This window comes from Podarcis cretensis (genome assembly GCF_951804945.1).
Source record: "Podarcis cretensis genome assembly, chromosome: 12".
NCBI lineage: Eukaryota > Metazoa > Chordata > Lepidosauria > Squamata > Lacertidae > Podarcis > Podarcis cretensis.
Genome location: NC_137181.1, coordinates 37291254 through 37312525, shown reverse-complemented (window position 1 = coordinate 37312525; position 21272 = coordinate 37291254). Strand labels below are relative to the sequence as shown.

Here is a 21272-nt window from a genome sequence, read left to right as displayed (position 1 = left end):
GGCTAGGCAGTTGATTAGAGTTCTTCTGCTAGTGGCTGCTAATTTTCCTGTACTATTGATTTTAATTGGTAATTGTATGCACTTTTCATCCCACTTGTGGACACGTTGAGAATTCAGTACTGTACTGGAGACATTTTGGGAGGATATTATATTGTTTGCCTGTAGTTTGCTTCTAAGAAGTTCAGGTTCCACAATTATTCTGATGCTTCAGCAGAGAAATTAACCCTTCTGGAGTTATCTATACTGATAATGGAAACTATGCTTGATCATTCTGGAGAATACTTTTTATAGTCTATGTGTTCATTTTGCATCGGTAGACAGTGATGCTCCAGATACTGAAAATTTCTGTAATGGATGAGGGACATAACACTTAACTGCAGTCAGCGTTAATCCTGATTTGTTAAGTTTCCTAAACATACAGTGAAACTGTGGTGTAATTCTGCCTGAGCTGAGCATTGCTTTTAGAGGGCATGTACAGGAAGACATTAATGGGGCCTCCTGGTCACATTTCAAGCAAAGAAGTGGTGAAGTGGGAAAACTGCCTCCGCTACGCTGCAGCAATGCACATACATAAGAAACAAAACGTAAGACACAGAAAGGCTACAAGATCACAAAAGCAGCACAGAACAATACCTTTTAGAAAAGGTATTTTAAAGCAGCTGAGAAACAATAAGATAGGGAGAATTTGGGAGCAACACAAAGTTGCCCTCTTTCTGGTAGTAGCTGTCTCCTACAGAAGTTGGGGTACTTGCAGAAGATTGTCTATTGAAGAGCTCAGTGTAGTCTACACATGGTGCCCCAAATTTACCTGTGTGCATGTGCTCACAAAGCAGATAGCCAATACCTCTAGAGCAGGCATAGGCAAACTCCGGCCCTCCAGATGTTTGGGATTACAATACCCACCATCCCTAGCTAACACGAGCAGTGGCCAGGGATGATGGGAATTGTAGTCCCAAACATCTGGAGGGCCGGAGTTTGCCTATGCCTGCTCTAGAGCCTGGCAACCTATGAAGGATTTCTGGCCCCTTAAGAAATAGACCGGCTCCCAATAATGTGGAGGTTAGCCATCTGTGCCTTAGCTGGTGCATCCTCCCATTAATATATATGCATTAGATAATTTTCAAGAATTGGAATTATAAAGCACAATACAGCTTGCATGTACTATAAAAGTATAGTCTCTCTCTTCATTCAAATTCTTCATTGTTATTTCCTCTTCTAAAATTATGCCAGTATTTGGGGGGGGGGGGTGTGAATCCCGATACTGTATCTGTTTTATCAAAGCACTTAATGAAAGGGTAGGTTTCATTATAGGCTACGCTTAACGCTATTCCTTAAACCCTAAGCAACAGCTTTCATTCGGATATATTTCGTCACTGCGTGTATTTCCTTGCTGCAGTCGGTGAAGCACTCTGATTATGTGCAATATTTAATGGTAATTCTGCAGAGAGACACTGCTGAAAAATCATACTTGAGAATTACACTCAAGACTTGGAAGAAGGATTTTGCCTTCACTTTGCAGCTTGCCTGCCAAAGCTTAAAATGGACCTGGACGGTAAGTGAATTAAACTCGCATTCAGTAGCAGGGATGCAAAATTCATTATGAAGAAGGGATCCCATAGAAAACCGCTAACCTGTCCTTGGATATTCTAGGTGCGTTCAGCCTAATGACGGTACTGGGATCCAAACCTTCTCATGCATCAATGGAAAGCAGCCCTGTGTGGATCCAGCTTGTGTGTGGAAGGGTTGCTGATTCTCAATATGGTCCCATATGGCCTCACCGGAGCAGCTTTTGGAGGGGCTGCAGCAGGAAAAGGGAGTACATATATGCAACATTGTGCAAGGCTATTTGGATCCCAGCCCATGTGTTCAATTTGTGTGCATTAAAGTTTAGGCTGTTCAGCAAAAAACAACAACGTCCCTCTGTGGAAGGTTTATAATCAGCAAGTCGTGATTGGTTATACATCCTTTCTGAAATTGCATCATATCTTTTCAGCTGTAACTAAAACGTGCAGCTTAAATGCTTCCTCTAATCAATTGTATAGGATGCTGCCAGACCATTAAGATTTATGCCACCGTCCATTAAAAAAAGAAAAGAAAAAGGAAAATCCACGGAAATGGTTTGTTTCACTCAAACGCGGAGATAGGAAATTCTGCCGCATTTTTCTTTAGAATCACAGGGAGCTCGGTGACCTTTTGTGGCAAATTATGTAGAAAGAAAATATTTATATTCATTTAAAATAACCTCCGTGAAGAAATAGTCTCATTACCCTGTTTGATCAATTTCTCGTAGCCTGAGCTGTAGCATGCTGCTGTTGCCATTGGGTGATGGAATACACTGAGAAGTGGCTAATGGTGATGATGCTCATCAGGACAGAGTTCAGCCAGCGGTCAGCAACAAATAATTCAAGACTGTTTCTAAGTTTGTGGCTGGTGGAATTTGCTTTTCGCCCCAAGCCAGCAGCAGTGCTGAGCTGGGCTATTTGATTACAAGGGGCATATTTGCCTCTTAGCAACTGCACATTTGCACAACCGACAGAACTATACTGTCTCCAATGGGTCTTTCTCCCTCCCACCCCCCCCCAAACCCCCTTTTTTGTGATGGTGGAATAATGCTTTATTGTTTCCTGACAGGCAAACGATGCCTTAGTTGTTCCATAAGAGTCTACAACCAATTTTGTATTTGTCCTTTGTAGATTTCTAGTGGTTGCATTGTTGCTGAAAAAAAATGGTTGGGGTGAAGATGTTTGCAGACAGAGCGTTGAGGTCGTATGTTTCTAGCTGCCGAGTTTATAACGCGCTATGTTTTACCGGCAAAGTCAAAATGATGTGTTCTCATCACAGTTTGAAACAGCTTTTCTCAGATATTAACCTTTCCCACTCACAATAAGGCTTTTAATACCCATGTGTGTTATCTCGCGTAGCACTTCAGTTCTCTTTGACCATAATAATACTGCATCTATGTGTTTGGTTATTATGGTAATATGTAAAGAATTTACAATTTCCACAGGAAATGGAGCCTCTGGGAAAAAAACGTGTCAGGAGATGAAAAGTATTTATAACCCAAATAGTTAAGGCACAACTGAGTGAAGAGGGTTTGGGAAAGACGCTTTGAGTTTTATGACCTCAACAAGCCAGACCAGGAAATCGCACACTGGTTTTTATAGCTTTATGGCTTTCTTCACTCCTCAGCTGTGTTCTGACTTTCGGTGTATTCATAGTCAAATTTTTTGGAAGAATTTTCTTTTCGGCCACTGTGATTTTTCTTAATAATTCGATTATAACAGAACAAGGAGCGCATTGTCACATGGGGTGTATATTCATATTGTTGTCATATTTAAAAGGGATTGGTAAGGGAGAGATTATTACTTTTACTATAGGACTTGAATATTTGATTTTAGATTTTAGTATTGAAAATTTAGGAATCTATAGAACACACCCCAGTGTATTTTTAAAAAATGTTTAAGATTTCCAAAGTTAAAATAGTAAAGTAATTCTGTACATTACAATGGCTCTGCAATATCTGACAGGAGTTTTGCGCTACATGAAACCATTTGTAAATATTATTATTTTGTTTATTGCTCCTCCTTCACCAGCAGCTCGCAGGGCAGATTACAATTTAAAATTCCGTATTAAAAACAGTGAAAACAAATTGCAGCCACAGGAATAAAGACAGGATTAAATATATAAGAGTCCACTTAAAATACTAATTTATTGGAATTGTTATCAGAGTACATCACTAATACAGACGTCTTGATTTGGCTAAAGAGGACTGGTGTATTTCCAAACCCCTTTGTAGGGTAACACAAACCCACACACACACGGTATGGAGCTGATATAGTCTGCAATGCACGTATCTGGGAGTAAAATCCTATTGAACTCAACTGAGCAGGATTATGCAGCTAGTCGGTTTTATTTTTGCACGGTAGAAAGTTAGGCGCATCTCACTAGCTTTACATGTATTTCTGACATATATTTTAGCATTGATGTGAACTATTTCAGCTTTACTAATTTTTCTAAAAAGAAAATGAGAACTGTCATGCTAGACTTTGAATACCGGTAAGAGATGCATAGATCATAGCATTTTAATGGCGTGTAAAATTATTTGCTAGTCAACAATGTGAAAGGTTCCCCCCCCCATCTTTGTTTATAGTTATAACAATGCAGTATTAAAACTGAAGTGCTATTACTGTATGCTGAAGTGAAAATTAGCTGGTTGATTTTTTTTCTGCCTCTTTGAAAGGAGCTTACATAGCATAATTCAGAGAAGCTTCCCCCGCCTCCCTGCTTCTCTGATTCACAAAAGAACTTTTCCTTTGAGGGGTTCCCACATATGCACTTGGGCACCAATTAGGTTTCGCTTTGTGGAATGTGGGTAGTTGTATGTGTTTTAGTGAGTTATTTCTTCAGAGTATTTTAATACAACACAGTTAACACGATACTAATATTTTGAAGTGCTTCCTAGGATATAATCTGTGATCTAGATATATTATCATTGTGTTAACATCAAACGCAGCTGCCTCTTGGGTAGAACTTAGGAAGCTGTCGCAGTGGTACTGTGAACCCACGAGAACATTTTAAAGCCAGGAAATGAGGAATAGCCTATCTAATTAAAGTGACAAAGGGGTTTTTTTTGGCTAGGAAGATGTAATTAACCAACTTGGTGTTTGGCCAAAATGCTGAGGTTAAATCCCCCAGTCTTGCTAATTAGACTTTTCAGTTTCATTAACAATCAGTAAAACTTGATTTTCTGAACAGCGTCCTAAGCGCACTCTGTTCCATCTTGGAAATTCCTTTTGTATTGTTTTCAGGCTGCATAAGATAACCCACCTTGTCTTTTGCGAGCAAAAATAACTGAAGATTTCTGATTTCAGATGTTTGTTATGTTCTCTTCAGAGGACAGTTTCCCTGAATGAACAAGGATGATACATCGGCAGAACTGCATTAATGCACCATCTTTTGGATTATGAACCACATGTGGGAGGAAAAGGGGTCTGTGTACAGTTTCTGGGACCTCAAACATCCTTCCTAGCACTGAATCGGGAACCACTTCTTGCACAGTGCCAACATAGTCAGCACTGTCAGTTTTGACAGTGCTGACTATCTGTGCCAGGGGAGCAAATCCTGGGCCTTTCTTCAGACATTTGAACAGTGTTGCTGTGAGAGAGGTGGCTGTCTGGGTAGGCATGCACAAACATGTATACAGGTGTGTTCATGAGGCCTCTTGTTGTTTCCAGACCTTCAAAGGCAGAGCTTTCTAACGCATATTTCATTCCATTTATTATGACAGCTTTAGTGAGATTAGCTCACCTTCCTCCTGCGTCCCCAAATGCCGTCTGAAACAGAATAGCCACTGGGTTTATCTGGAGATGAGCAGAGAAGCTACTGGGTGACAGGGAGAGCAAAATGGAGGAAAGGATGGCTCCTCTGGGGAAGGCAGTCTAGCCTTGCCTGGAGATATAAAACGGAAACAGCATGGTGAACTCCTAGTAAGTTCAGTGGCTGTTGGAGACACGTGTGTGTGTGTGTGTGTGTGTGTGTATAAGGCATGCGCCTCTTTTGACCCACCCCCTAGGGAAAAGTAATAAGAGAAAGTCTCTTGAGTAGCAGAATTGCTTTTTGACAGCATTTGACCAGTCCTATCGCTCTGCCGTTTGGAAAATCCATTTTCTAAAATGGCAAGCTGGACCGTACTGCAAGCACCACCCCTCCTGCTGATTGGTGGGCATGTCACTAGTTTATATAACACACAATAGAATTTTACAATTATGCTTCCAAGTTAGTACTGGTTTTTTTAATCTTATTTTTTTAATTTTCAAGACTTTAATATGAAGTTAAAATAGCAACCCATGAAAACACTTGAGTTGGGTGTTGAATTTCACCAAAGTAAGAAAAGGATATAAATGTCATAATAAATAATAAAATTCCACTTGGCTGGGACAAGTTATAGTTCCTTATGCAAAATGTCATTGTTCAATCCATCCAGGTAGGTGGACTGGTACGCCTATTGTAAACCTTTGCAATGCTCTTATATATTCTTTTGTGGTTATTTTTATGTCAGGAATCACTTTTCTGCTCTGTTCTGCTGACTTCCATTAATGCCATCTGGTTTTTATTTGCATACCGGTCTCCTTCGAGGAAAGGCATTTGGACCTTTTTTAGTTCGTATTTTTAAAAAAGTAAAATAAGGGAAAGCATAGTCAAAATTATATGAAACAACGAGTGCTGTGAAGAAAATGTTTGGTAAGAAATTGGAGTCTCTCACACAATGCTAGAATTCAGCACCATTTAATGAAGTCAGTTGGCAGAAGGTTTAGGACTGAGAAAAAGGAAGCACTTGTCACACAACACATAATTGACTTATGGCATTCATTACCACAATATGTGGTGATGGCCACTGGCTTAGATGACATCAAAAAGGGTTAGATACGTTCATGGAGGGTGGGTCTATCAACAGCTATTAGCTATGATAACTAAATGAAGACTCCATAAACGGAGGCACCATATTTCTGAATGCCAGATGGTGTGGACAAACAGGGAACTGCTATCATACTCACAATCATCTTGTTAGTTCCCAGAGGCCTCTGGCTGGCTGTTGAAGACAGGATGATGTACTAGGTCAGCCTTGCTAACCTGGTGCCCTGCAGATGTCCGGGGCTGATGGGAGCTGCATTCCAAAACATCTGGACGGTGTGAGGTTGGAGAAGGCAGATTTGGGTGGCTCTTGGTATCTCCTTCAGCAAAATCACATTATGTTCTCATGCGAATGGTGTTCGATCACGTTCATCCTAAGGAGCTCCCTGCTGTATTTTTGTAATTGTCATTAACCTTGAGGTTTTCACTTATTTTGTAACTTGTGATCCCTTTAAGCACTTCTGTACATTTTGATGGCAACCACCAAAGACTCTGAAGCTACTGAATGTGCTACGAGGATGTGGCACTAGCTGTACAAGGCGGAATCAGGAGCATCCAAGAGCCCCAAATGGTATTGGGATTGCTTGTAGACCGAGGAGCAAACTGTGCCACGTTTGAAAGTAGTGCAACGCAGAAAAGTAGCAGTTTACATTACTGAATACCCTCTGAGGCCATGCTATGTCGGAGGGTGGGACTGGCTTTCCTTTAAACAGCCGTGGCCATATCTGCAGGTGGTTATTCATTTGTTTATTTGATTTATTTCTTACCTTTCCTTCAAGGAGCTCAAGGTGGCATTCATGCTTTGCACCCCTCCTATTTTATTCTCACAACAAATCCTATAAGGTAGGCCTACGATAAGAGCCAGTGACTGGCCCAAATTCACTCAGTGAGCTTCATATCTGAGTAGGGATTTGAACCCTGGTCTTCCAGCTCCTAGTCCAGCACTCTTAAACCGCTATACTGCAATGGCTCCTTGCCTTCTGTGTGTACGTATATGCACTTCCGATTTTTCTGTTTTACCCGGTGTTCTATAAACAACAACAACAAATTTGGCACATCCCAATAGTAATTGCATGACACCTGGAACTGCATCGTCTGTGGTGTTTTAAATAAGAGTTCTTGCATCCTGAGCAAACCTATTTTTTTAATCACTGCAAAGTGAAAACGCCAAGCGTTAATCAAGTTGAATCGAGACCAGACTGGAGCCATGATGCAGTTGGAGGTATTGGTGAATTGTGTGTGTGTGTGTGGTGGGGGAGAAACACATTTTAATTTCAGCCTGCCTCAGAATCAGCAACTTTCATGTTTTTACATGAGCAGGCAGATGCTGGCAATGATGTAGTGCGGCACATACTAGCAGCAGGGCTCTCCCACTGCTGACAGGAGAAAACACCTCATCTTCTCTTTCATGTTAATCTGGACTTCTGCTTAATAGCTGCTCTGTTGTATTCGCAATGCTGTGGGTGGTGCGATGTGCTCATGAAATTGCTACGTATGCTTGTTTCTCCTCAGCAGTTACAAGAAAGGAACACTGTGGTGTTTGCAGGTAGGGGGAAAAAAGCAAGTACATAAACCTTAACGGACGGTGGAGCTCTTTATGCATTTCAGAGCAGGGCTGTTGTGCTCTGAAGCAAGGGACAACATTTGGGAACAGGGCACATGGGGCTTAGGTTTTCCACTGCACTGTGTGTGGATGCGAAACACCCTGGTGATGATGCGTCTGTTTGGATTCCCGGATAATCAGAAGAGCAGATGCAACACAAGTGCTTTGAAGAAGCATACGATTGTCACTGTCCTCAGACCCTCCAAGTGTCCTTATTTTCCCAGGACAGTGCTGGATTTACAGAAGCAGTCCTGTTTTCTGATTCGATCCCAGAATGTCCTGCTTTTCCTTAGGGCATCCCTGTTTACATTGGAGAAATGTTGGAGGCTATGGAGTTATCCGACCCCTGAGCCGCCTGAAGGCAGTCTTGTACAGTGGAACCTCGGAAGCCAAATGCCTGTAAACTCAAACATTTCGGCTCCCGAATAATTGAAAACCAGAAGCGATTGTTCCGGTTTTCAAATGATTTTTGGAAGACGAATGTCCGGCATGGCTTCCGATTGGCTGTGGGATGCTCCTGCAGCCAATCAGAAGCCGTGCCTTGGAAGTTCAGCGTTTTGGAAGTCAAATAGACTTCCGGAACGGATTCTGTTCCACTTCCAAGGTATGTCTATATAGGGAAGGTTTTTTAAATGTTTAATGTTTTATTCTGTTTTTATATATATTAGAAGCTGCCCACAGTGACTGGGGCGACCCAGTCAGATGGGCGGGGTATAAATAGTAAAAGTATTATTATTATTATTATTAAATTAGTATTATTGAATATTATTACTATTTTCATCCGAGAAATGTTGGAGGGTATGTATCCTATGGTAAATGCCTGGCACAGGACTGGCAGTCTCTTCCTTTTAGAAACTCTAAACTAATATACATGTTGATAGAGTAGAAACAGGAAATTTGGTCTTGAAGCCAGAAGTAATAGGAGTGATTTGGGCGCACTCTAGAGGCAGGAGGAAAGACTGAGCCAACTTGATACTGTTATTATTCCACAGTGGCATAATTGCCATTAGGATGAAATTGATTCCTTTTTGAGGGAAGAAAAAAAAAAAATTGTGGGAGAAACTTCTTTAAAACCCGCCACACATTTATCTTGTGAGATTATACTTTCATTCTGGTGATGAATGTTTGAATGGGAGAATTTGATGGAAACCTTTCAGTATTAAATTCTGAAATATGGAAAAATCCTACCAAACACTTCCAGATTGCCTTCTGTCTGTCTGCCTCGCAAAAGACCCTCAGTTAAATGGACCATCCTTAAATGGTGTCATTAGCTCAAATTGAAAAGACAGAGCCCGAAGCGAAATAATTTAATTGTCTTAAAAGCACTTCCTACTTTGGGTGCGAAGATCTCAAAGCACTTTTTGTCGCCAGGTAATTTATCTAAAAAAAATTCTTCTTCGAATTCTCTGTCAGATTGCCGAAAAGTAATTTTCAGCTTTCATTAAAGTTTGAGGTTCTGAAATCTTTTCTCGATACCTACAAATTGTTGGGGAAAGTTTCATCTCGCCCCCTGCTCCCCATACTAAGTTTCCTCATGCTCCTGGTACTTAGAAGAGATGCTTTAAATGTCAAGGATCGCGGGTAAAATTCATGCCTGAAATGAACGTACCTATAGAGCACATGCTGTACATTCCAGGAGTCTATGGTTTAACCTCTGGCCTCTCCAGTTAAAAGCACCAGGAAGCAGTAAATGGGAAAGCCCTTTGCTCAATAACCTGGATACTGGGACCATATAACACCAGTCCTGAAAGACCTACATTGGCTCCCAGTACATTCCTGAGCACAATTCAAAGTGTTGATGCTGTCCTTTAAAGCCCAAAACAGCCTCAGCCTGGTATACCTGAAGGAGCATTTCCACCCCCATCGTTCAGTCCAAACACTGAGGTCCAGCTCCAAGGGCCTTCTGGCGGTTCCCTCATTGCTAGAACTGAGGTTATAGGGAACCAGGCAGAGGGCCTTTTGGCAGTGGCGCCCACCCTGTGGAATGCCCTCCCATCAGAAGTCAAGAAAATAAACAACTATCTGACTTTTAGAAGACATCTGAAGGCAGCCCTGTTTAGGGAAGCTTTTAATGTTTGATATTTTATCACTTTTTTATTCTTTTGGTAGCCGCCCAGAGTGGCTGGGGAAACCCAGCCAGATGGGTGGGGTATAAATTATAAATTATTATTATTATTATTATTATTATTATTATTATTATTATTATCTGACCCCTTCTTCCCTGGCAGGGAATAGGACGCCATTTTGGGATCTGCCATAGGTGCCAAAATGTCTTGGGTCAGCTCTTCCCGGAGTAAGTTTTGCCTTGCCAGTAAGTTTAGACCCAGGGAGTCACCAGCCTTTTTCAACCAAGGGGCACATTTTGAATTTCTAGAGAGTGCTCGGGAGTGCCAGTCACAAAATGGCTGCCTTGCGGGGCATGGCATAACACAATAGAGAGTACGGTCATGATGAAGTTTTTTCCATAATTGTATTTTCATACCAGAAATGGCTTAACCTATTGAATTGCTGCCTAGAAAGGAAGACAGAAGCAGCAAAAGTGCATTAAAAGGGAGGGGGACTACACTACACAACACACTAATCAATTAATTGCAGCTCTGATTGACAGTGGAACGGCCTCCCTTGGGAGATTGTGGACTCTCCTTCCTTGGAGGTTTTTAAGCAAAGGTTGGATGGCCATCTGCCATGGATGCTTTAGCTGAGATTCCTGCACTGCAGGGGTTTGGATTAGATGACTCTCTGGGTCCCTTCCAACTCTATAGTTCTGTGATTTCAGTGCGCTGTGGGCCACAACTGGGTCACAGGCCAGTGGTTCTCCACATTTTGGGCTTTGGGTTCATGAATGGTAGGCACAGTATGTATATGTGCTACTTCCTTTCTTGTAACTTCCGGTCTACCTTTACCCCACAGTAGGCCTGGTTTACTTCTCTCTGAGCCCCTTCTAATGTCAGCTTTGCCCCTTCTAATGTCAACAAGGGGAAAATAAAGTGCTGCCACTTTCTACACTGCAGGGTTTGAGAAGGGACAGTGCTGTGGATCCTCATTTCACCATCATATTTCCCCCTTCCCCGACAATGGTGTCAGTCTGTTAAAAATCCTTGTCTGCAGTGCCAAAATCTGTGTTTGAATGTGGTTATTCCATAACATTGTGGCCTGCTCTCACTCCAGCTCAGTACATTGGATTTGAGCAGAAGAAAAGCTCAACCCTTATTGTGGTTCGAGGACCCGACCCCCGCAATGTGGAAAGAATACACAAGGACACGTGATATAAGGTTAATGGGCAAGAAAAGGCCACAACCTTATTGATTACAGCAGTGGAAAGGTATTGGCTTAGGCATTGGATGTCTAAAACAAGGGGGTTTATTCACCAGTAGGTGGAGCCTGTTGATGCTAATCCAACTATAGGCTCTCCCCTGATGTCACCGAGGGTCGTGCCATGGCCTCCCGCCAAGCAGGCATCGGACAGAGTACACGACCGCTGGATTCCTTTAACGGAATACCCAAAAATTGAAGGCATAGGCGATGGCCACACCTAGCCCTCGCGACGGGACGACGGAGAGGAAATGAGGCCGAGGAGGGGCTGGTGCCGCAGCATATAGGCTGCTGTAAACACCCCCTTGGAGGCACCTGGTTGGGTGCCTGCCGATGGGTGTGGGCGCCAGCAGGTGAATGGGGGAGGCAGGGGCTAACGCCCCCTGCTAGGGGTGGAGCTCGGGCTCCCGCCCACAACCACTCCCCTCTCTTCCAGGGAGGAGAGTCTCTGCCAGTGCAGTTACAGTTCTGTACAGTCATACCTTGGTTTTCAAATAGAATGCATTCTGGAAGTCTATCTGACTTCCAAAATGTGCAGAAACCAAGGCACAGCTTCTGATTGCGCAGGCATCCTGGAAACAATAGCGGAAGCCACATCAGATGTTTGGCTTCTAAGAAAAGGTTCAAAAACTGGAACACTCACTTCCGGGTTTCGATTGTTTGGGAGCCGCAACATACGAGTACCAAGGTGGCGTTCAACAACTAAGGTATGAGTGTATTGCCTTTATTGGCATTCTTTGACTAATCAGTTCTAATCCCATACAATATTTTTGGGGTTCCTCTTTTACTGCAAGCTGTTTGTAGAGAGACAATATTTATGTAGAATGGAGCAAGCATCATTGACCATGGTATGCAAGCACATCATTTTTTTTGGCCAGGCAAGTTTTTGAAAAACAATTTATGTGTGTTCTATTTTGACCAGAGATGATAGTGGGGCCATAGCAATAAGTGTGTATACCACAAGCAATGACACATCTATGGTAATGCCTTCAACTCTTTCCAGAATGCTGTTTGCCTCCACCTGTTGTTTGCTTCCAAAACAGTCTCTTCATTGATTACCGTGGCTCTTAAGGTATCCATAACCGGTGTCCTGAATATTGGTTTCACAAGGAGCTGCACGTTGTGATTCATTCAAAACTGAATTGATTCGTTTGGCGAAACTCAACTTTTTGCTAGTTGTCAAGAATCACGTAACAGGAAATGAATAAGAACCATGGGTTTCAAATTATTGGGTTGTCACAATTTTCTTTATGTCTTCTAAAATGGAACTAGTGGTTGCTCCATATAAACCCAAGTGCATTCAAAGGGAGATGTTATGAAAAGAATCCAGTATTTTTAACTCTGTAAATGTTGGGCCAGGTAGCTGCCCTATACTGAGTCAAACCATTGAGTCCATTTGACTCAGTATCATCCGGACTGATTGACAGTAGCTCTCCAGGGTTTCAGTCAGGGTCCTCTACCATTCCTTTCTGGATATAACAGGGATTGGACCTGATGCTCTACCACTGAGCTACAGCCCTTCTCCAGATCTGCAGCAAGTGATAACCAGCATTGCGGAGTCATTTAGTCTTTAGTGCTGGTGCTGATGCCTTGAGTTGGTTCTGGCAGACAGATTCTGGCCTGAATCGATGCATTCGTTGTAATCTTCATTTCTTTGGCTTTCAGGTTTTAAAAAATGTAGTCAACTCCTAAGGGCAGTGGGGGCTTTGGCCCCCACAATAAAATATCTGAGGGTGCTGGGCCCCCACAAAGATGATGGGAATGCCCATTCAAATAGTGTGTGTGCACTGCGTCATGTGATCAGTTATGTGGGGCAGGGCTTACCTGGGCCCCCACGATATTTAATTTAAGTTGGCACCTCTGACTTCTGCACTTGGCATTCATGCCCCCTGAGAATAGAAGTCCCAATGAGTAGATTTTTAAAGCTCATCCAATTATTCCCCCCCCCCCCGTCCCCACCTCCCCGGCATTATTTAGTTCTCCCAATAAACTGAACCATCCTAAGATCGGTTGGAAAGGTATCCAATTTTCTCCTCGTCACTGGTTCACTGCTGGGTCAGCAAACTCTTCCGAGGAGAGAATGAAAGGCCAGGGGGTGGTCCAGAGCAGGTAATAGTCAGCTCTGTGTATCCAGGTGAGAAGGTTCATAGCTTCCAGACCTAAGCAATTACGGGGTAAGAATCCTCAGATAATTCAGCCAATAAAGGTGTTTAATGATAGTATGAACAGTTAGAGGTGGTGATTAATTAGCCTGGGCATTTTGGGCTGGCTAGTGTGCACACTGTACTACATACTGGCCATCAGCTGGTAGGCATGCAGTCTTGTAAAGGGCTTTCTGCTTTGACATTGGTCATATATCACTGCAGCTGTGCCCTTTGATTACTGGGAGGGCTTGTGGAGTGATTAATAGCCAGGATCAATGTTTCTGCCCAGCACATGACATTTGGTCACAGAGCAACCATATACTTATTCCCCCTTGGCACAACGCTTAGGAGAAATGAAGGATGAGACCTGCCAATTTATAGCTGAGGAGCTTCCAGTTTATAAAATGAGTCAACTTTGACTGTACAAGATTATTCCCCATTGAAATAATTAGTGCAGCATTAAACACAATTAGAGCCCAAACTATGGGAGCATGCTTGCTGAATCCAAGCCAGTTGACAGATGGTTAAAGCCTGATACTTGGCTGCCTGCAAGGTCCAAAGAGTTATTATTTTGCTGAGAAAATGAAAAAAAATGGGAAAAAAAGCCCAGAAAGTGTGGATGCTTTGTGTGGGGGATGGGGAATAGATAAATAATGCAAATGCATTTTGATCTTTGGGCAAAAAAATGAAGCATTTTGAGAGTTTAATAAAATGTACGGCGATATGGAGCAGCAAATTATAGCATAAACGACTCTGAAGGGTCATATTGCATATTGCACATAGTGGTATTCTCCTATTCAGTACAACGAAACTGCTGTCTTGTAAGTGGTCATCTAATTATGCCTTTAGTATCTGCTAATTTTAGTGCTAGTTTCAAGGGCTGCATCTTGCTAGAATTTCCCTCCTTTGCCTAGAGAATGATGAATTTGCTTTAGTTCACTCAGTAAAAAAAACACCTCTTTGCTTAACTCTGAACGTGCAGTAATCGAGCCTTGGGAATATTTTATTTTGATAATGTATATGTTGCCACTTTTAGAAAACGTGTTTGGCCTTTGTCTGTTGTGTGAAAGGAAAGGAGGACTGTACAGTTGTTTGCCTATTTTGAGTTAGGTAACTCTGCCCCCCCCCTTAGTTTCCATTCATAAAAATGGAATTCTGTCCTTTTAACCCAGGATTCTCTGCCTTATGGCATCTTGCAGAGGTGGTAAGTGGAAAAGCACAAAAACCGCTTAGTCAGCCAGATTTTTTTCTTGATTGACAAGGGGGAAAGTGCTTATCGGGTTTCTTCCGAGGTCCTTTGGGGATCTGGGAAGCAAGAACTTCTCACACTGCTTGTTCTTTTTCTTTCTTTCTTTATATTTATATATTGCCTTTCTTCCAATGCACTTACGGCAGTTTTCAAATTCAAACAACAGCTTATAGTTTCACGCACATGAAACAAAAGGGAAAGAAGAGGTGTGGAAAGAATACAAAAGCCAGAAAATTCAAGTGCCAACTTTTGCATAAGAAGTCCTGACACTGAGGAAAAGAATACCTGACTACGAACCACTGAAATGGATATTAAATGGTTCTGTTTAGTGGGCACATATTCAGGGAAAGTTATACGTGATTAAGGCTGCCATCCTACTTAGCTGGGAGTTAGTCCCACTGAAATCAGTAGACTTACTTCTGAGCAGTCTAAATAGTGAATAGTGTGCAATAGGTGGTGCTTTCGGCTTTGAATCCCTGCTCAACCATGTTTGCATTTATCATTCTTTTTTTATCTTATTTTTGACGCCAAGGTCATTGGTTTGATCGCCATGTGGGTGCATATGCATGCATTGCAGGGAGTTGGACTAGAACAGGGGTAGGCAACCTAAGGCCCGGGGGCAGGATCAGGCCCAATCGCCTTCTCAATTCAGCCTGCGTACGGTCCGGTAATCAGCGTGTTTTTACGTGAGTAGAATGTGTCCTTTTCTTCAAAATGCACCTCTGGGTTATTTGTGGGGCATAGGAATTCGTTCATATATTTTTTCAAATTATAATCCGGTCCACCACATGGTCTGAGGGACGGTGGACCAGCCCACAGCTGAAAAAGGTTGCTGACCCCTGGACTAGATGATCCACGGGGTCCCTTCCAACTCTGCTGAGATGCAATCATAAGATTGTGGCAGTTTGCTTCCAGAAGATGTTGCAATGGCCACCAACTTGGATGGCTATTTGCTGGGGGTCACAACTGGCCAGAGGGTTGCTGCACTCAGGTCCTTCTTTGGGGCACCCCATAGGCATGTGGTTAGCCACTGTGGGAACAGGATGTTGGACTAGGACCAACAGGTGACTTCACTTCTGATCCTTATTAGAAGATTGAGAAAGTTTCAGGTGCATCAGGATGGCAAACATCGGTACAACAGTAGGACCTGGGGAAGGCCAGTTAATGATGGCTTTGAAACGTTAGCAATATTCTTATTTGGTACTTAAATATAGTTATGTACCAAAAACTAGTGTACTGAAGAATATAAAAAACCTGCTTGCAATTAGTACGAAGTTCATACTTTGCTCAGAATGGGGATCCTGAGTATCTGTGCATATTAAACAAATATTTTGTGTTCCTTCTGCTTGCACAAGGGGAGAGGGGGGATATAAAAATATATGCAGCATTTAGCAATCTCCCAGGAGCTGAAAAGGATGCTCATCTTTTCCATGCTGTTGGCACATGTAATGTTGTTAAATGTTGCCAGGGTATATGGCGTCCAGCATTCATTCTGCATATTTCTCTTGATACTAACTTGAGCAAGTTCTTTTAATGTGTAAACTGTTTGTTTTTCATGAAGGCTTTGGACATGGTTTCATGTGCTGGGTTCTGTTTCATATCCTTATCGCCATATGGAAACAGCGAACCAGAAGGGGGAAACATAGATATTCCCGCTTCGGCATTTCTAATGGCCAGTTTTATTAGAAGAGGAGGAGGCAGGTGTGAATGCTTGTGTAACTTGGATGGACGAGGGGAAGAGATAAATTTCTAGAATAGCAGGCACCTTCAAACAATCCTTCAGATGGTGTTTTCCTCTTGCTTGCGGTTTGCCTCAGGATTTCAGCATTCTCTTTTGTCACTTGGCTTGCTGGTGCTTGCTGCTCATTCCAGCTGTTTCCCCTCTTTCCGTCTTACAGCCAGGCCTTAAGCATGAACATCTGTCTGGTAGAGCTATGTAAAAACCCATAAGTCATCAGCAAGACTGAAACTCCCTTATATAGGAGTCATGTTAAAAGGAGATGGAACACACATTTTATGGGCACCTTATGTTTCTCCAAGTCACAGAATAAACCTTGCTAGTCTTTTAACATTTTTCTTAATCTTCTACTTGTTGCTTGTATTCATGTGAAAATAGTAAAACTAACTCTCTCTCTCTCTCTCTCTCTCTCTCTCTGTGTGTGTGTGTGTATATGTACTATATATCTTGGAAACTTGTCTGTTTGCTATACTTTTGGACATTTCTTCAGATAGTGTAACTAAATTTCACGCGATGGCTCCTGAGAGTAAGGAGCAGGTTTTCATCTGTGTTTGGTTACTATCGGGTGCCATTTTGAATCAAGATGGCAGATTGAACTTTTCAAAACTGCAACCATTTTTTTTTTTTGGGGGGGGGGTGTTTCTTAGAATTCCTGAGGAACGCCAGGGACAAGGCTGCTCAAATAACATACAATTGCTGTGCGGGCTACACATTGTTTGTCAGTTGCTTCCACTTCCTTAACAGTGCCCATTTTTGTTATTAGAGTTGAGGTCATTTGTGTAAATGGTGGGATATTTTGGGTGAAAGAAGAGAATCTTCTAGAACAAGGGAGAGGTGGCCAATCTGTGGTCCTCCCAGATGTTGTTGGAATACAGGTCTGACTGACTGTTCTGGCTCAAGCTGATGGGAGTTGGAGGCCAGTAACATAGTGAGACCCACAGATTAGCCATCCCTGTTAGGATAATTAGCAATCTGAGGTACCTCAGGTATTTGTCTCAGGATTTCACCATTCTCCTTTGTTGCTCTACTCCACTTTTCTGTTCTAGCATTGGGGCAGAGCCCATAGTGTCTCATGAGGTGGTGAGTGACAGTGGTGCTCCTGCTGCAAGGAGCTATGAGTACATCTTCGCCTCACTGGGTGAGCTGCTTCTGGTTGTAATCTGGGAGAGAGATTTGTGTAAAAATGTGAAGGGGGGAGAAAGAAGCCCCCCCCAAATCACACACACACCCCAACAGCAATATTTATAGATCTGTAATGATGATAAACTTTGCTTTTACTCCCTGCAACCTCATTCACATCATGCAACGAAGTTCTTTCCAAAAACCGAGGAAAAGAACTCTAGGTTTCAGAGGAGGGTTCAGACTCGCAGGTGTGTCACTTCGTGATGTAGAGAGCCCCAATGGCTGCCTGCCCTCAGTCTTGTGTGCTCATCTCACCTATGCCAATCTCTGTAGCCCAAATGAAAGCACACCAGGAAATCAGAGGGTTGTTGTGCTGACTGGCCACTCTTCCAACCGTGGACACCCACATGAGATGTTCCACACCTGCAGAGGAGGAAGGTTAGGGCTGGAGGACCAAGGGAAAGTGTACAAGCATGAAAGCTCATTTGTAAGCAAGCACTATGCAGTATGTGAGACTGTGCAATGTGTTCACTGCACCTTGGTAACATACAATCCCCAAGCAGTGTTTCTCAAACTTTGGTCCCCAGCTGTTGTTGGCCTACATTATCCCATCATCCCTGTCCTGCTAGCAAGGGATGATGGGAGTTGTAGTCCACTGACAGTTGGGGACCCAAGTTTGAGAAACACTGACCTAATGTGTTTGCTTTAATCTGACATGGTTTTCGACTCTTGAATGAATTTGCAATGCATTTTTGTTTTGCAGGAATTATTGGTTTGCTTCCTTTTTGTGACAGTTTGCAGCCTCTTCCCTTAGGGTCCATCCTCAGCTCAGGAGTTTATGCTGTTTTGTTTTACAGGGCAATCTTTAATCTAGAACAAGTGCCATTATCTTGAAATAACTTTTGCCATGCCAGGTTTCTCAAGGAAAAGAAGTAGGTCAAATGTTGTAGGCATCATTTGCATGAATTCTGTTGGTGGCAAACTTTCAGGATTTTAGTTTAATTTTGGTTATTGTTCTTTTCTTTTTAAGGTTGTCCCTCAATCGAATCATAGAATAGCCAAGTTGGAAGGGATCCCGAGGGTCATCTACTCCAACCCCCTGACATGCATAGTTAAAAAGTTTTTTACATGCCGTAAACCAGTCATCTATGTGTTGCCCTCCAGATAACTCCCATCACCTCCAAATGGAATGGCTGGAGAGGTTGGGATTGATGAGAGTTCATCTGGAGGCTCATCTCTTATATGAAGTATTTGCTTTGGTAAAAAATAAAAAATCTTCCTATGACTTAAGCAGTTTCACATCTTTCCAGTTTAAAGAAAAAATGTCCACGAGGGCTAGAAAAAGATTCAGTGGTAAGGTGGCTACTGTAACTGGTGATGTGGGAGCAGGCCATGTCACTTGAAGTTAAGACCCTTTGCAAACATTTGATTTCTGGATGTTGCCTTCTGGCTCGCTAAGAAAAATCCCCGTGTTTGTAGAGATTATCCTGACAGTAGTAAGCTTTTGTCAGTTGTCAAGGCATGTTTAGCATGTGGAGATGTATTAATCTGACACAGCTACCATTGTAAGTGGCTGAAATAAATAGAGGGCTCAAACAGATGAAGAGGGATTAACTGTGTAGATGGAGCAAACTCTTCAATCACTAAACCAGTGATTTTACAAAGGATTAGCTTGCTTCTACAAATATTGATTACTGATTTGCTTCTCAAAATGAAGACGGCATCCCTTGTGCTGTGTATAGTGTGCCTTGTGAAGCAAACATCGTTCATATTAATGAGTTTGTCGTGGGTATTATAGGAGCTTACAGACATATTATTTTTTTATCCTCTAGCCATGCTAGATTTAAGATTGTCAGCTGCTACAAGTCCCCCTTTTGAGGCGTCATATTTATATTCAACTAAAGTTGGCATTTGGGCTACACAGTCCAGATAAAACACTGCCATGCACTTTCGCCCCAGAACCAACCATTTTAAAGCAGCATGGCAAATGAGTATATATTTGCTTTACAAAGGATATGATTATTTAAGAAGGGGAAAATGGACTCCTATAAGATTTAGCTGTTGGACATCACGTGTTTTAAAAGCTCTGTGTGTGGAATGCTCTCCCTGGGGAGGCTCGCCTGGGCCCTTCATTAAACATCTATAGGCGTCAGGCAAAAAAATAAAATAAAAATCTTCAACCAGGCCTTTGGCTAATTAATATTCTATGTCCTTTTAAATGTGTCATCAGAGAGGGGTTTATTGACTTCTTCTGTTCTTGTTTTTATTATGTATTTTGTATGTTTATGCTGTGACCTGCCCTGAGCCTTCAGAAAGTATTGTAGTACAGTCATACCTTGGGATAAATACGCTTTGGGATGAATATTTCCGGGTTGCGCAGACGCTCAAAATGATGTCATGCACATACACGGACGCGCCGAAACGCGACACGCGGACACGGGTTACGTTTGCTTCGGGAAGCGAACGGGACTCCGGAACGGATCCCATTCGCATCCCGAGGTATGTCACAAAAGTTGCAAATGGGAAACGGGAAAAACACAATCCTTGCTTATTTCCCTTTCTTTACAGTACATTTGATGAAGGAAGACTTACTTTGCTTTCATTTGATCCTCATTTAAACAAGGAGAGAGCCCACAACCAGCCTTTAAAAGAGCAGAAGGAGTCATATGTTGATGAAAGTAATCTCAGACCAGACAATTTTTGCTACCTGACGGGTAGGGATGAAGGAGAAATTTACCGTCCTCATTTGCAGGGTGAAATGGCTGCTGAGTGATACTGATGACTCTGTGACTTATAAGGTGGCTCTCTATGCCCCGGCAGCTAGGAAGATTAGGAGGAAAGAACTGGATGGACTAGCGGTCAGTTGCAAAAGAGGCTCTGAGATCTAACTCGCACATTTTATTTGAGAATTACTTCTTATTCTGGATAACAAGAAATTTTGGTGGATTTGATCATGGTTTTACTGCAAATGTAGCGACTGCTGTCCCCCCCCCCCCTTCTTCCTTCTTCGGATGTTGCAGTGGCCTTTGGCTAGCACAAAAAATAAATAAAAATGCAACCAGTCATTTGACTACTTATGTGCATGGCCACTCGGAAAAGCTTAGCCACTTGTGGAACCCTGTCAAAATAAATAGTGCATTACCAATACACAAATGAAACTTTGTTGTTATTGGCAGTATTCAGCAAAAAGGTGTTAATGGTTCATAACTGTGGGAAGTTATTCAACTTGCGCCTCATAGTAGAAGGGCGGAAATATTGTACTTTTTCATTGGGGGGGGTTAAGGAAAGAAGATATGAAAGGTAATGTATTATGGCAGTACCAGCTTGAATATATGGCTAGCCTGCTGTAGCAGCACTGTTACAATGCCTTGGAAACAAGAAGCCATGAGGTTTGATTTAAGCAGATTGTGCAAAGAAGTCCTTGCTCTCTTTGCCAGATGACATAACCAGAGACTCCCCCAGTCTTTTCCATGTTGATGATGAAATTTCTCTCCAGTAACCCAAAAGCATGCAGACAATGCTGTGAATGACATGATTGCCTAGAGTGTCATGCTGGGAAATGATTATTCATGTTGCCCAATGCCAACCTGGATCTGGATGCCAAGAGCTCTTGGTGATCATTGTAATTTGCTGACAGTTGGGTAATTGCCTGCTTTGCAATTGCACTCCATCTGATCCTTTAAAATCCATGCA

The 21272-nt window shown here is 42.4% G+C and overlaps 1 protein-coding gene and 1 long non-coding RNA gene across 2 annotated transcripts in view; both read left to right on the top strand.

Annotated features, from left to right (window-relative positions):
- Window positions 1-21272, top strand: part of SKAP2 (src kinase associated phosphoprotein 2) — a 104248-nt gene that overhangs the window by 28726 nt on the left and 54250 nt on the right. The window lies entirely within an intron of this gene.
- On the top strand, window positions 17569-20547 carry LOC307199398. Its single transcript, XR_013831970.1, has 3 exons — window positions 17569-17595; window positions 18437-18511; window positions 20148-20547. It is a non-coding gene; the product is annotated as an uncharacterized lncRNA (long non-coding RNA).